This window comes from Mustelus asterias, unplaced genomic scaffold (genome assembly GCF_964213995.1).
Source record: "Mustelus asterias unplaced genomic scaffold, sMusAst1.hap1.1 HAP1_SCAFFOLD_36, whole genome shotgun sequence".
In the NCBI taxonomy this organism is placed as follows: domain Eukaryota; kingdom Metazoa; phylum Chordata; class Chondrichthyes; order Carcharhiniformes; family Triakidae; genus Mustelus; species Mustelus asterias.
This window is the reverse complement of record NW_027590118.1, coordinates 597,643-615,378: the sequence shown is the minus strand read 5'-3', so window position 1 is coordinate 615,378 and position 17,736 is coordinate 597,643.

Genomic DNA, 17,736 nt, shown 5'->3' with positions numbered 1-17,736 from the left:
CAGGGCGCACTCCTCATTGACAGGAGGCACCACTCATTGACAGGGGAACTCCACATTGGCATGGGGCATTCCTCATTGACGGGGGGGGGGCACTCCTCATTGACAAGGGGAACTCCTCATTGACAGGTGTCTCCAAATTGACAGAGGTTACTCCTAATTGACCGTGCTGAATTGCCAGGGGGAGCTCCTAATTGAACAAGGGGCACTCCAATTTGAAAGGGGGAACTCCTAACAGACAGGGGAGAGTCCTAATTGGCAGAGGGCACTCCTAATCGAAAGGGGGCACTCCTAATTGACAGGGGGCACTCCTCATTGACAGGGGGCACTCCTCATTGACAGGGGCACTCCTCATTGACAGGTGGCACTCCTTCTTGAGTGGGGGTATTCCTTATTGGCAGGGGGCACTCCTAATTGACATGGGCCTCTCCTCATTGTGAGGGGGAGCACCTAATTGACAAGGGGCATTCGTAATTGAAAGGAGGCATTCCTAATTGTCAAGGGGAATTCCTCATTGACAGAGGACTCCTCTTTGAAAAGGGGCTCTCCTAATTGACCGGGGTCACTCCTGGGTGACAGGGGGCACACTTCATTGAGAGGTGGCACTCCTCATTGACGGTAGGGCACTCCTCATTGACGGGGGGGGGGCACTCCTCATTGATGGGGGGGGGGGGGGGAAAACACATTGACAAGGGGACCTCCTCATTGACAGGGGCCTCCAAATTGACATGTGCAATCCTTATTGACAGGGGGCAGTCCTAATTGCCGGGGGAAACTAGTCAATGACCGGGGCACTCCTCATTGATAGGGGGCACTCCTCATTAGCATGGGGAACTCTTAATTGAAAGGGGGCATTCCTAATTTAGGTGGGTAATTCCTCATTGACAGGGGGATCTCCTCATTGACAGTGGCACTCCTTATTGACAGGAACACTACTTAGTGACAGGGGGCACTCCTCATTGACAGGGGGACTGCTCATTGACAGGGGGCGCACCTCATTGACAGGGGGCACTCCTAATTGAAAGGGGTCATCCTAATTGACCGGCACCACTCCGAATAGACAGGAGGATCTGCTAATTGACAAGGGACACTCCTAATTGACAGGGGGAGCGCCTACTTGACAAGTGGCACTTCTAAGTGAACGGGGGCACTCCAAACTCACAAGGGAGACTCCTAATTGACAGGAGGCACTCCTGATCGACAGGGGGCACTTCTCATGGAGAGTGTGGCTATTGCTACCAAATAAACCTGTTGGACTTTAACCTGGTGTTGTTAAACTTCTTACTGTGTTCACCACAGTCCAACGCCGGCATCTCCACATCAGCACTTCTCATTGACAGGGATCACACCTCATTGACAGTGGGCTCTCCACATTGACAGGGGGAACTCCTTGACGGGGGGGGGCACTCCTCATTGACGGTTGGGCAGTCCTCATTGAAGGTGGTGCACTCCTCATTGACGGGGGGGGGCACTCCTCATTGACGGGGGCACTCCTCATTGACAAGGGGAACTCCTCATTGACAAGGGGAACTCCTCATTGACAAGGGGAACTCCTCATTGACAGTGGCACTCCTTATTGACAGGGAGCACTACTTATCGACAGGGGGCACTCCTCATTGACAGGGGGCACTCCAAATTGAAAGGGGTCATCCTAATTGACCGGCGCCACTCCGAATTGACAGGAGGATCTGGTAATTGACAAGGGACACTCCTAATTGAAAGGGGGCAACTCTAAAAGACAGGGGAGAATCCTTATTGATAGGGGGCACTCCTTATCGTAAGGGGGCACTCCTCAGGGACAGTGGGCATTCCTCATTGACAGGGGGCACACCTCATTGACAGGGGGCACTCCTCATTGACAGGGGGACTGCTCATTGACAGGGGGCGCACCTCATTGAAAGGGGGCACTGCTAATTGGCAGCAGTCACGCCTAATTGGCAGTGGTCACTCCAAATTGGCTGGGGACATTCCTAACAGACAGGGGGAGCTCCTAATTGAAAGGGCGGCCTCGACATTGACAGGGGGTACTCCTAAATGACAGGGGGCACTCCTAATTGACAGGGGGCACTCCTAATCGAAAGTGGGCACTCCTCAGGGACAGTGGGCATTCCTCAAAGACAGGGGGCACACCTCATTGACAGGGGGCACTCCTCATTGACAGAGGGACTCCTCATTGACAGGGGGCGCACCTCATTGAAAGGGGGCACTGCTAATTGGCAGAAGTCACTCCTAATTGGCAGCGGTCACTCCAAATTGTCAGGGGACATTCCTAACCGACAGGGGGAGCTCCTAATTGAAAGGGCGGACTCCAACTTGACAGCGGGTCCTCCTAAATGTCAGGGGCACTCCTCATTTGCATGCGCACTTCTCATTGACATGGGGTGCTCCTCATTTACATGGGCAGTCCTCAATGTCAGGAGGCACTCCGAATTGGCAGGGGTCACTCCTAATTGGAAGGGGTTACTCCTAATTGACAGGGGCACTCCTCATTGACAGGGGGCTCTCCCCATTGACAGGGGGCATTCCTCATTGACAGGGGAGACTCCTGGTTGACAGGGGGCACTGTTCATTGACAGGGGGCACTCGTAATTGACGGGTGCATTCCTCATTGACAGGGGGAGGTTCTACTTCACAAGTGGCACTCCTAATTGAAAGAGGGCGCTCCATCTTGACAGGGGAGACTCCTAATTGAAAGGGGGCACTCCTCATGGACCACTGGCACTCCTCATTGACAGAGGGCAATCTTCAATGGCAGGGTGCACTTCACATTGACATGGGACATTCCTCATTGACAGTGAGGATTCCTGATTGAAGGGGGCACTCCTGATTGACAGGGGGCACTCGTACTTGACAGCAGGCACTCCTAATTGCCACGGGACGATACTCATTGAAAGGGGGCACTAGTAATTGAAGGGGGTGACTCCAAATTGAACGGGGCCACTCCTAATTGACGTGGGGAGCGCCTACTTGACAAGGGGCACTCCTAAGTGAACGGGGGCACTCCAAACTCACAAGGGAGACACCTAATTGACAGGAGGCACTCCTGATCGACAGGGGGCACTTCTCATGGAGAGTGGGCACTCCTCATTTACATGGGGCACTACTCATTAAGAAGTTTAACAACACCAGGTTAAAGTCCAACATGTTTATTTGGTAGCAAAAGCCACACGTGTGTCTATTGCTACCACATAAACCTGTTGGACTTTAACCTGGTGTTGTTAAACTTCTTAGTGTGCTAACCCCAGTCCAACGCCGGCATCTCCACATCAGCACTACTCATTGACAGGGGGCACACCTCATAGACAGTGGGCTGTCCACATTGACAGGGGGAACTCCTTGACGGAGGGGCACACCTCATTGACGATTGGGCCGTCCTCATTGAACGTGGTGCACTCCTCATTGACGGGGGGCCCTCCTCATTGACGGCGGGCACTCCTCATTGACAAGGGGAACTCCTCATTGACAAGGGGAACTCCTCATTGATAGGGGGCACTCCTCATTAGCATGGGGAACTCTTAATTGACATGGGGCATTCCTAATTTAGGTGGGTCATTCCTCATTGACAGGGGGCTCTCCTCATTGACAGTGGCACTCCTTATTGACAGGGAGCACTACTTATTGACGGGGGCACTCCTCATTGAAAGGAGGCACTCCTAATTGACAGGGCACGCTCCTCATTGACAGGGGGCACTCCTAATTGAAAGGGGTCATCCTAATTGACCGGCGCCACACCGAATTGACAGGAGGATCTGCAAATTGCCAAGGGACACTCCTAATTGAAAGGGGCACCTCTAAAAGACAGGGGAGAATCCTAATTGATAGGGGAACTCCTAATCGTAAGGGGGCACTCCTCAGGGACAGTGGGCTTTCCTCATTGACAGGGGGCATATCTCATTGACAGGGGGCACTCCTCATTGACAGGGGGACTCCTCATTGACAGGGGGCGCACCTCATTGAAAGGGGGCACTGCTAATTGGCAGCAGTCACGCCTAATTGGCAGCGGTCACTCCAAATTGGCTGGGGACATGCCTAACCGACAGGGAGAGCTCCTAATTGAAAGGGCGGACTCGACATTGACAGGGGGTACTCCTAAATGACAGGGGGCACTCCTAATTGAAAGGGGTCATCCTAATCGACCGGGGCCACTCCGAATTGACAGGACGAGCTCCTAATTGACAAGGGACACTCCTAATTGAAAGGGGCCACTTCTAAAAGACAGGGAAGAGTCCCAATTGACAGGGAGCACTCCTAATCGAAAGTGGGCACTCCTCAGGGACAGTGGGCATTCCACAAAGTCAGGGGGCACACCTCATTGACAGGGGGACTCCTCATTGACAGGGGGCGCACCTCATTGAAATGGGGCACTGCTAATTGGCAGCAGTCACTCCTAATTGGCAGCGGTCACTCCAAATTGGCAGGGGACATTCCTAACCGACAGGTGGAGCTCCTAATTGAAAGGGCGGACTCCAACCTGACAGGGGGTACTCCTACATGACAGTGGCACTCCTCATTGGCATGCGCACTTCTCATTGACATGGGGTACTCCTCATTTACATGGGCACTCCTCAATGACAGGTGCACTCCTCATTGGCAAGCACACTTCTCATTGACATGGGGTATTCCTCATTTACATGGGCACTCCTCAACGACAGGAGGCACTCCGAATTGGCAGGGGTCACTCCTATTTGGAGGGGGCAGTCCTAATTGACATGGGGCACTCCTAATTGACATGGGGCATGTCTCATTGACAGGTGGCATTCCTCATTGAGAGGTGGCACTCCTGATTGACAGGGGGCACTTCTTACTGACAGGGGGCACTCCTAATTGACATGGAACACTACTCATTGCCGGGGGGGGGGACCACTAATTGAAAGGGTTCTTTCCTTTTTGACCGGGGCCACTCCTAATTGACAGGGGGAGTTCCTCATTGACAAGGGACACTCCTAATTGAGAGGCGGCACTCCAAATTGACAGGGGAGACTCTTAACTACAGAGGGCACACCACATGGACAGTGGGCACTCCTCATTGTCAGAGGGCACTTCGCATTGACAGGGGGCACTCCGCACTGACACGGGGACTCCTCATTGACAGGCGCCACTCCTCAGTGACAGGGAGCACTCCTAATTGGCAGGTGGCACTCCTAACTGACCGGGCGATCTCCAATAAGACAAGGGGCACTCCTAATTGGAAGGGGTTACTCCTACTTGACAGGGGCACTCCTCATTGACAGTGGGCTCTCCCCATTTACATGGGGCATTCCTCATTGACAGGGGACACTCCTGATTGACAGGGGGCACTCTTCATTGACAGGGGGCACTCCTAATTGACATAGGGCGTTCCTCATTGACAGGGTGCATTCGTGATTGAAGGGGGCACTCCTGATTGACAGGGGGCACTCGTAATTGACAGCGGGCACTCCTAATTGACACGGGACACTACTCATTGAAAGGGGGCACTACTAATTGAAAGGGGTGACTCGCTAATTGAACGGGGCCACTCCGAATTGACAGGGTAAGCTCCTACTTGAGAAGCGGCACTCCTAATTGAAAGGGGTCACTCCAAATTGACAACGGTGACTCCTAATTGACAGGGGGCACTCCTGATCGACAGGGGGCACTTCTCATCTACAGTGGGCACTCCTTGTTGGCATGTGCACTCCTCATTGACATAATGAACTCCTCATTTACATGGGCACTCCTCAGTGACATGAGGCACTCCGAATTGGCAGTGGTCACTCCTAATTGGTTGGGGGCACTCCTAATTGACACGGGGCACACCTAATTAACACGGGGCATTTCTCATTGACAGGTGGCATTCCTCATGGAGAGGGGGCACTCCTCATGGATAGTGGGCAAACCTCATTGACAAAGGGCACGACTCATTAATAGAGGGCACTCCACATTGACACGGGGACTCCTCATTGCCAGGCGGCACTCCTAATTGACAGGGGGCACTCCTAATTGGCAGGGGTCACTCCTAATTGGCATTGGGAATTAGTAATTGATACGCAGCACTCCTAACTGACCGAACGATCTCATAATTGACAAGGGACACTCATAATTGAAAGCGGTTACTCCTACTTGACAGTGGGTACTCCTCACTGACAGGGGGCACTCCTATTTGGCAAGGGGCACTCCTCATTGACAGGAGGCACTCCTCATTGACAGGGGGCATTCCTCATTGACAGGGGGCACTCCTAATTGGCAGGGGTCACTCCTAATTGGCATTGGGAATTAGTAATTGATACGCAGCACTCCTGACTGACCGAACGATCTCATAATTGACAAGGGGCACTCATAATTGAAAGCGGTTACTCTTACTTGACAGTGGGTACTCCTCACTGACAGGGGGCACTCCTATTTGGCAAGGGGCACTCCTCATTGACAGGAGGCACTCCTCATTGACAGGGGGCATTCCTCATTGACAGGGGGAGGTTCTACTTCACAAGTGGCACTCCTAATTGAAAGAGGTCACTCCATCTTGACAGGGGAGACTCCTAATTGAAAGGGGGCACTCCTCATGGACCACTGGCACTCCCCATTGACAGAGGGCAATCCTCAACGGCAGGGTGCACTTCTCATTGACATGGGGCATTCCTCATTGACAGAGGGTATTCCAGATTGAAGGGGGCACTCCTGATTGACAGGGGGCACTCGTACTTGACAGCAGGCACTCCTAATTGCCACGAGACGATACTCATTGAAAGGGGTCACTAGTAATTGAAGGGGGTGACTCCTAATTGAACGGGGCCACTCCAAACTCACAAGGGAGACTCCTAATTGACAGGAGGCAAACCTGATCGACAGGGGGCACTTCTCATGGAGAGTGGGCACTCCTCATTTACATGGGGCACTACACATTAAGAAGTTTAACAACACCAGGTAAAAGTCCAACAGGTTTATTTGGTAGCAAAAGCCACACGTGTGTGGGTAAACCTCATTGACAAAGGGCACGACTCATTAATAGAGGGCACTCCACATTGACACGGGGACTCCTCATTGACAGGCGGCACTCCTAATTGACAGGGGTCACTCCTAATTGGCAGTGGTCACCCCTAATTGGCGGGGCGCATGAGTAATTGACACGGAACACTCCAAACTGACCAGCGGATCTCCTAATTGACACAGGGCACTCCTAACTGACAGGGGTCACTCCGAAATGACAGGGGGCACTCCTAATTGAGAGAGGTCACTCCTAATTGACTGGGGCCACTCCTAATTGACAGGGGCACTCCTGATCGATAGGGGGTACTCCTACTTCATTGGGGGCACTCCTAATTGACAGGGGGCACTCCTAATTGATAGGGGGCACTCCTCATTGACAGGTGCACTCCTCTTTGACAGAGGGCACTCCTCATTGACAGGGCCACTCCTCATTGACAGAGGACATTCCTCATTGAGAGGGGGCACTCCTGATTGCCAGGGGGCACCCTTCATTTACAGGGGGCACTCCTAATTAACACTGGACACTACTTATTGACGGGGGGGTGGCACCACTAATTGAAAGGGGTCACTCCTGTTCGATAGGGGGCACGTCTCATGGACAGTGAGCACTCCTCATTGACATGGGGTACTACTCATTGACAGAGGGAACTCCTCATTGACGGTGGGGCACTCCTCATTGACGGTGGGGCACTCCTCATTGACGGTGGGGCACTCCTCATTGACGGGGGGGCACTCCTCATTGACGATGTGGCACTCCTCCTTGACGGGGGGCACTCCTCATTGACAAGGGGAACTCTTCATTTACAGGGGCCTTCTAATTGACAGGGGGCACTCCTAATTGACATGGGGGCAAACCTCATTGACAGGGGGCAATCCTAATTGTTTGTGGTCACTCCTAATTGGCAGCGGTCACTCCTAATTGGCAGGGGACAGTCCTGACCGACAGGGGGAGCTCCAAATTGAAAGGGAGTACTCCAACTTGACAGGGGGCACTCCTCATTGACCGGGGCCACTCCTCAGTGACAGGGGCACTCCTCATTGGTATGTGCAGTCCTCATTGACACAGGGTACTCCTCATTTACATGGGCACTCCTCAATGACAGGAGGCACTCCGAATTGGCAGGGGTCACTCCTAATTGGTTGGGGGCACTCCTAATTGACTCGGGGCACTCCTAATTGACATGGGGCATTTCTCATTGACAGGTGGCATTCCTCATTGAGATGGGGCACTTCTCATGGACAGTGGGCACTCCTCATTGACAAAGGGCACGACTCATTGATAGGGGGCACTCCACATTGACACGGGGACTCCTCATTGACAGGCGGCACTCCTAATTGACAAGGGAAACTCCACATTGACAGGGGCCTCCAATTTGACAGGGGGCACTCCTCATTGACAGGGGACAGTGCAAATTGTCGGGGGACACTACTCAATGACAGGGGTCAGTCCTCATTGACGGGGGGGCACTCCTCATTCGCATGGGGAACTCGTAATTGACATGGGGCACTCCTAATTGATATGGAGCATTCCAAATTGACAGGGGGCACTCCTCATTGACAGTGGCACTCCTTATTGAGAGGGGGCACTCATAATTGAAAGCGGTTACTACTAATTGACCGGAGCCAAGCTGAATTGAAATGGCGGAGCTCCGAATTGACAAGACACTCCAAATTGAAAGGCGGCACTCCTAACAGACAGGGGAGACTACTAATCGAAAGGGGGCACTCCGAATTGACAGGGGGCACTCCACATTGACAGGGGGCACTCCTCATTGACAGGGGCACTCCTCATTGACAGGCGGCTCTCCTCAGCCACAAGGGGAACTCCTCATTGACAAGGGGAACTCCTCATTGACAGGGGCCTTCTAATTGACAGGGGGCACTCCAAATTGACATGGCGGCAAACCTCATTGACAGGGGGCAATCCTAATTGGCTGTGGTCACTCCTAATTGGCAGCGGTCACTCCTAATTGGCAGGGGACAGTCCTGACCGACAGGGGGAGCTCCAAATTGAAAGGGTGTACTCCAACTTGACAGGGGGCACTCTTCATTGACCGGGGCCACTCCTCAGTGACAGGGGCACTCCTCATTGGTATGTGCAGTCCTCATTGACACGGGGTACTCCTCACTTACATCGTCACTCCTCAATGACAGGAGGAACTCCGAATTGGCAGGGGTCACTCCTAATAGGTTGGGGGCACTCCTAATAGGTTGGGGGCACTCCTAATTGACTCGGGGCACTCCTAATTGACATGGGGCATTTCTCATTGACAGGTGGAATTCCTCATTGAGATGGGGCACTTCTCATGGACAGTGGGCACTCCTCATTGACAAAGGCCACGACTCATTGATAGGGGGCACTCCACATTGACACGGGGACTCCTCATTGACAGGCGGCACTCCTAATTGACATAGGGCATTCATCATTGACAGGTGGCATTCCTCATTGACAGGTGGCACTCTTATTTGACAGGGGGCACTCCTCATGGACAGTGGGCACGCCTCATTGACAGAGGGCACTACGCATTGATGGGGGACACTCCGCATTGACACGGGGACTCTTCAATGACAGATGGCACTCCACAATGACAGGGGACACTCCTAATTGACACGGAGCACTCCTAACTGAACGAGCGATCTCATAATTGACACGGGGCACTCCTAATTGAAAGCGGTTACTCCTATTTGACAGTAGGCACTCCTCACTGACAGGGGGCACTCCTAATTGGCAAGGGGCACTTCTCATTGACAGGAGGCACTCCTCATAGACAGTGGGCTCTCCACATTGACAGGGGGAACTCCTCCTTGACGGTGGGGCACTCCTAATTGACAAGGGAAACTCCACATTGACAAGCGGAACTCCTCATTGGCAGGGGCACTCCTAATTGACAGGGGCATTGCTAATTGTCGGGGGACACTACTCATTGACAGGGGTCACTCCTCATTGACAGGAGGGACTCCTTATTGGCAAGGGGGACTCCTTATTGGCAGGGGGCACTCCTAATTGACATGGGCCGCTCCTAATTGGAAGGGGCAGCACCTAATTGACAAGGGGCATTCCTAATTGAAAGGAGGCACTCCTAATTGTTAAGGGGAACTCCTCATTAACAGGGGGCACTCCTAATTGACAAGGGAAACTCCACATTGACAGGGGCCTCCAATTTGACAGGGGCACTCCTCATTGACAGGGGACAGTGCAAATTGTCGGGGGACACTACTCAATGACGGGGGCAGTCCTCATTGACGGGGGGGCACTCCTCATTCGCATGGGGAACTCGTAATTGACATGGGGCACTCCTAATTGATATGGAGCATTCCAAATTGACAGGCGGCACTCCTCATTGACAGTGGCACTCCTTATTGAGAGGGGGCACTCATAATTGAAAGCGGTTACTCCTAATTGACCGGAGCCAAGCTGAATTGAAATGGCGGAGCTCCGAATTGACAAGACACTCCAAATTGAAAGGCGGCACTCCTAACAGACAGGGGAGACTACTTATCGAAAGGGGGCACTCCGAATTGACAGGGGGCACTCCTCATTGACAGGGGGCACTCCTCATTGACAGGGGCACTCCTCATTGACAGGCGGCTCTCCTCATTGACAAGGGGAACTCCTCATTGACAAGGGGAACTCCTCATTGACAGGGGCCTTCTAATTGACAGGGGGCACTCCTAATTGACATGGCGGCAAACCTCATTGACAGGGGGCAATCCTAATTGGCTGTGATCACTCCTAATTGGCAGCGGTCACTGCTAATTTGCAGGGGACTGTCCTGACGGACAGGGGGAGCTCCAAATTGAAAGGGAGTACTCCAACTTGACAGGGGGCACTCTTCATTGACCGGGGCCACTCCTCAGTGACAGGGGCACTCATCATTGGTATGTGCAGTCCTCATTGACACGGGGTACTCCTCATTTACATGGGCACTCCTCAATGACAGGAGGCACTCCGAATTGGCAGGGGTCACTCCTAATTGGTTTGGGGCACTCCGAAATGACTCGGGGCACTCCTAATTGACATGGGGCATTTCTCATTGACAGGTGGCATTCCTCATTGAGATGGGGCACTTCTCATGGACAGTGGGCACTCCTCATTGACAAAGGGCACGACTCATTGATAGGGGGCACTCCACATTGACACGGGGACACCTCATTGACAGGCGGCACTCCTAATTGACATAGGGCATTCCTCATTGACAGGTGGCATTCCTCATTGACAGGTGGCACTCTTATTTGACAGGGGGCACTCCTCATGGACAGTGGGCACTCCTCATTGACAGAGGGCACTACGCATTGATGGGGGACACTCCGCATTGACACGGGGACTCTTCAATGACAGATGGCACTCCACAAAGACAGGGGACACTCCTAATTGACACGGAGCACTCCTAACTGAACGAGCGATCTCATAATTGACACGGGGCACTCCTAATTGAAAGCGGTTACTCCTATTTGACAGTAGGCACGCCTCACTGACAGGGGGCACACCTAATTGGCAAGGGGCACTTTTCATTGACAGGAGGCACTCCTCATAGACAGTGGGATCTCCACATTGACAGGGGGAACTCCTCCTTGACGGTGGGGCACTCCTAATTGACAAGGGAAACTCCACATTGACAAGCGGAACTCCTCATTGGCAGGGGGCACTCCTAATTGACAGGGGCATTGCTAATTGTCGGGGGACAACACTCATTGACAGGGGTCACTCCTCATTGACAGGAGGGACTCCTTATTGGCAAGGGGGACTCCTTATTGGCAGGGGGCACTCCTAATTGACATGGGCCGCTCCTAATTGGAAGGGGCAGCACCTAATTGACAAGGGGCATTCCTAATTGAAAGGAGGCACTCCTAATTGTTAAGGGGAACTCCTCATTAACAGGGGGCACTCCTAATTGACAAGGGAAACTCCACATTGACAGGGGCCTCCAATTTGACAGGGGCACTCCTCATTGACAGGGGACAGTGCAAATTGTCGGGGGACACGACTCAATGACAGGGGGCAGTTCTCATTGACGGGGGGTGCACTCCTCATTCGCATGGGGAACTCGTAATTGACATGGGGCACTCCTAATTGATATGGAGCATTCCAAATTGACAGGGGGCACTCCTCATTGACAGTGGCACTCCTTATTGAGAGGGGGCACTCATAATTGAAAGCGGTTACTCCTAATTGACCGGAGCCAAGCTGAATTGAAATGGCGGAGCTCCGAATTGACAAGACACTCCAAATTGAAAGGCGGTACTCCTAACAGACAGGGGAGACTACTTATCGAAAGGGGGCACTCCGAATTGACAGGGGGCACTCCTCATTGACAGGGGGCACTCCTCATTGACAGGGGCACTCCTCATTGACAGGCGGCTCTCCTCATTGACAAGGGGAACTCCTCATTGACAAGGGGAACTCCTCATTGACAGGGGCCTTCTAATTGACAGGGGGCACTCCTAATTGACATGGCGGCAAACCTCATTGACAGGGGGCAATCCTAATTGGCTGTGGTCACTCCTAATTGGCAGCGGTCACTCCTAATTGGCAGGGGACATTCCTGACCGACAGGGGGAGCTCCAAATTGAAAGGGAGTACGCCAACGTGACAGGGGGCACTCTTCATTGACCGGGGCCACTCCTCAGTGACAGGGGCACTCATCATTGGTATGTGCAGTCCTCATTGACACGGGGTACTCCTCATTTACATGGGCACTCCTCAATGACAGGAGGCACTCCGAATTGGCAGGGGTCACTCCTAATTGGTTGGGGGCACTCCGAATTGACTCGGTGCACTCCTAATTGACATGGGGCATTTCTCATTGACAGGTGGCATTCCTCATTGAGATGGGGCACTTCTCATGGACAGTGGGCACTCCTCATTGACAAAGGGCACGACTCATTGATAGGGGGCACTCCACATTGACACGAAGACTCCTCATTGACAGGCGGCACTCCTAATTGACATTGGGCATTTCTCATTGACAGGTGGCATTCCTCATTGACAGGTAGCACTCTTATTTGACAGGGGGCACTCCTCATGGACAGTGGGCACTCCTCATTGACAGAGGGCCCTACGCATTGATGGGGGACACTCCGCATTGACACGGGGACTCTTCAATGACAGATGGCACTCCACAATGACAGGGGACACTCCTAATTGACACGGAGCACTCCTAACTGAACGAGCGATCTCATAATTGACACGGGGCACTCCTAATTGAAAGCGGTTACTCCGATTTGACAGTAGGCACTCCTCACTGACAGGGGGCACTCCTAATTGGCAAGGGGCACTTCTCATTGACAGGAGGCACTCCTCATAGACAGTGGGCTCTCCACATTGACAAGCGGAACTCCTCATTGGCAGGGGGCACTCCTAATTGACAGGGGCATTGCTAATTGTCGGGGGACACTACTCATTGACAGGGGTCACTCCTCATTGACAGGAGGCACTCCTTATTGGCAAGAGGCACTCCTTATTGGCAGGGGGCACTCCAAATTGACATGGGTCGCTCCTAATTGGAAGGGGCAGCACCAAATTGACAAGGGGCATTCCTAATTGAAAGGAGGCACTCCTAATTATTAAGCGGAACTCCTCATTGACAGGGGGCACTCCTCATTGACAAGGGAAACTCCACATTGACAGGGGCCTCCAATTTGACAGGGGGCACTCCTCATTGACAGGGGACAGTGCAAATTGTCGGGGGACACTACTCAATGACAGGGGGCAGTCCTCATTGACGGGGGGGCACTCCTCATTCGCATGGGGAACTCGTAATTGACATGGGGCACTCCTAATTGATATGGGGTATTCCAAATTGACAGGGGGCACTCCTCATTGACAGTGGCACTCCTTATTGAGAGGGGTCACCATAATTGAAAGCGGTTACTCCTAATTGACCGGAGCCAAGCTGAATTGAAATGGCGGAGCTACGAATTGACAAGACACTCCAAATTGAAAGGCGGCACTCCTAACAGACAGGGGAGACTACTAATCGAAAGGGGGCACTCCGAATTGACAGGGGGCACTCCTCATTGACAGGGGCACTCCTCATTGACAGGCGGCTCTCCTAATTTGCACCGGTCACTCCTAATTGGCAGTAGTCACTCCTAATTGGCAGGGGACATTCCGAACCGACAGGGGAAGCTCCTAATTGAAAGGGGGTACTCCAACTTGACAGGCGGCACTACTAATTGACAGGGGGCACTCATAATTGACAGGGGGCTCTCCTCATTGATAGGGGTACTCCTCATTGGCATGGGCACTCCTCAGTGGCATGGGGCACTCCTCATTGACAGGGGGCACTCGTCATTGACAGGGGGAACTCCTCATTGACATGGGCATTCCTCAGTGACAGGAGGCACTCGTTATTGACAGGGGACACTGCTCATTGACAGGGGGCACGCGAAAACGACAGGGGGCACTCCTAATTGACAGGGGGACTCCTAATTTACATGGGACACTACTCATTGAAAGGGGGCACTACTAATTGAAGGGAGTCACTGCGAATTGACCGGGGCAACTCCTAATTGACAGGAGGAGCTCCTAATTCACAAGTGGCACTCCTAATTTAAAGAGGGCACTCCAAATTGACAGGGGAGATTCCAAATTGAAAGGGGGCACCCGTAATAGACAGTGGGCAATCCTCATTGACAGGGGGCACTTCTCATTGACGGGGGCACTCCTCATTGACACAGGGCACTTCTCATTGGTAAGGGGCACTCTCTATTGACAGGGGACACTCCTTATTGACAAGGGGCACTCCTAATTGACAGTGGCCACACCTAATTGAGAGAGGGAACAACTGACTGACAGGTAGCTTTGCTAACTGAAAGGAGGCACTCCCAATTGTCAAGGGGAGCTCCTCATTGAAAGAGGACTCCTTACTGACGGTGGGGCACTCCTCATTGACGGGGGTGGGGGGCACATCCCATTGATTGGGAGGCACTCCTCATTGACAAGAGGAACTCCTCATTCACAGGGGACGTCAAATTGACAGGGGGCACTCCTAATTGTCGGGGGAAACTACTCAATGACAGGGGGCACTCCTCATTGATAGGGGGCATTCCTCATTAGCATGGGGAATTCGTAATTGACACGGGGCACTCATAATTGTTATGGGGCATTCCTCATTGACAGGGGGCACTCCTCATTGACAGTGGCACTCCTTATTGACCGGGGGCACCCCTAATTGACGGGGGGCACTCCTCTTTGACAGGGGTACTCCTAATTGACAAGGGGCACTCTTAATTGAAGGGGGCACTCCTAACAGACAGGGGGCAATCCTCATTGACAGGGGGCAATCCTCATTGACAGGGGGCACTCATCATTTACAGGGGGGACTCCCCTTTGACAGGGGACACTCCAAATTGGCAGCAATCAATCCTAATTGACAGCGGTCACTCCTAATTGGCAGGGGACATTCCTAACCCACAGGGGGCGCTCCTAATTGAATGGGGGTACTCCAACTTGACAGGGATTCCAAATTGACTGGGGGCACTCATAATTGGCTGGGGCCACTCCTCATTGACAGGAGGCATTCCTCATTGACAGGGACACTCCTCATTGGCATGGGCACTCCTCATTGGCATGGGGCACACCTCATTGACAGGGGGCACTCGTCATTGACAGGGGGCACTTCTCAAGGACAGTGTGCACTCCTCATTGACATGGGGCCTCATTGACAGGGGGCACGCCTCATTGAGAGGGGGCGCTGCTCATTGACGGTGGGGCACTCCTCATTGGCATGGGCACTCCTCATTGACACGGGGCACTGCTCATTGACAGGGGGCACTCCTAACTGACAGGGGGCACTCCTAATTGACATGGGACACTACTCATTGAAAGGGGGCATTACTTATTGAAAGGAGTCACTGCGAATTGACCGGGGCCACTCCTAATTGTCAGGGGGAGTTCCTAATTCACAAGTGGCACTCCTAATTGAAAGAGGGCACTCCAAATTGACAGGGGAGACTCCTAATTGACTGGAGACACCCCTAATCGACAGTGGGCACTCCTCATTGAAGGGGGGCAATCCACATTGACAGTGGGCACTTCTCATTGGAAAGGGGCACTCCTAATTGAAAGGGGACACTCCTTGTTGATAGAGGGAACTCCGCATTGACAGGGGGCACTCCTCATTGACAGGGGCACTCGTCATTGACAGGGGCCACTTCTCATTGACAGGGAGGACTCCTCATTGACAGGGAGCAATCCTCATTGACAGGGGGCACTCCTCATTGACATGGGGCACTCCTAATGGACATGGGGCACTCCTAATTGAAATGGGACACTACCCATTGAAGGCGGGCACTACTAATTAAAGAGGGTCACTCCTAATTGACCAGGGGCAATCCTAACTGACAGGGGGAGCTCCTAGTTCACAATGGGGACTCCTAATTGAAAGGGGGCACTCCAAATTGACAAGGGAGACTCCTAATTGACAGGGGGCACTCCAAATTGACAATGAGACTCCTAATTGACAGGCGGCCCTACAATTCGACATGGGGCACTTCCCAAGGACAGTGTGCACTCCTCATTGACATGGGGCCTCATTGACAGGGGGCACGCCTCATTGAGAGGGGGCGCTGCTCATTGACGGTGGGGCACTACTCATTGACGGTGGGGCACTCCTCATTGACGGTGGGGCACTCCTCATTGTCGGGGGGGACTCCTCACTGACGGGGGAACTCCTCTTTGACAAGGGGAACTCCTCATTGACCGCGGCCACTCCTAATTGACAGGTGGCACTCCTAATTGACAGGGGGCACTCCGCATTGAGATGGGGCACTCCGATTTGAAATGGGGCACTCCTAATTGACATGGGGCATTCCTCATTTACAGGGGGCACTCCTCATTGACAGTGGCACTCCTCATTGACAGGGGGCACTCCTCATTGACAGGGGGCACTCCTAATTGACAAGGGACACACTTAATTGAAGGGGGGAACTCCTAACAGACAGGCGGCAATCCTCTTTGACAGGGAGCACTCCCCACTGACAGGGGGCACTCCTAATTGACATGGGGCACTCCAAATTGACATGGGACATTCCTCATTGACAGGGGGCACTCCTTAATGACAGGGGGTACTCCTTATTGACAGGGGAGACTCCTAATTGACAGGGGCCACTCCTATTTGAGAGGGCGAGCACCTGTCTGACAAGGGGCATTCCTAATTGAAAGGAGGCACTCCCAATTGTCAAGGCGAACTCCTGATTGACAGAGGACTCCTTATTGACAGGTGGCACTCCTAATTGACTGGGGCACTCCTTATTGACCGGGGTCACTCCTAGGTGAGAGGGGGCACGCCTCATTGAGAGGGGGCACTCCTCATTGACGGTGGGGGAACTCCTTATTGACAGGGGGGCGGCACTCCTCATTGAATGGGAGGCACTCCTCATTGACAAGTGGAACTGCTCATTGACAGGGGGCACTCCTAATTGACAGGGGGCAGTCCTAATTGTCGGGGGTCACCACTCAATGACAGGGGCACTCCTCATTGATGGGGGGCATTCCTCATTAGCATCGGGAATTCCTAAATGACACGGGGCACTCCTAATTGATATGGGGCATTCCTCATTGACAGGGGGCACTCCTCATTGACAGTGGCACTCCTAATTGACAGCGGGCACTTCTCATTGACAGGGGGCACTCCTAATTGACAAGGGGCACTCTTAATTGAAGGGGGGAACTCCTAACAGACAGGGGGCAATCTTCATTGACAGGGGCACTCCTCATTTACAGGGGGACTCCTCTTTGACAGGGAGCACTCCCCATTGACAGGGGGCACTCCTAATTGACAGGGGGCACTC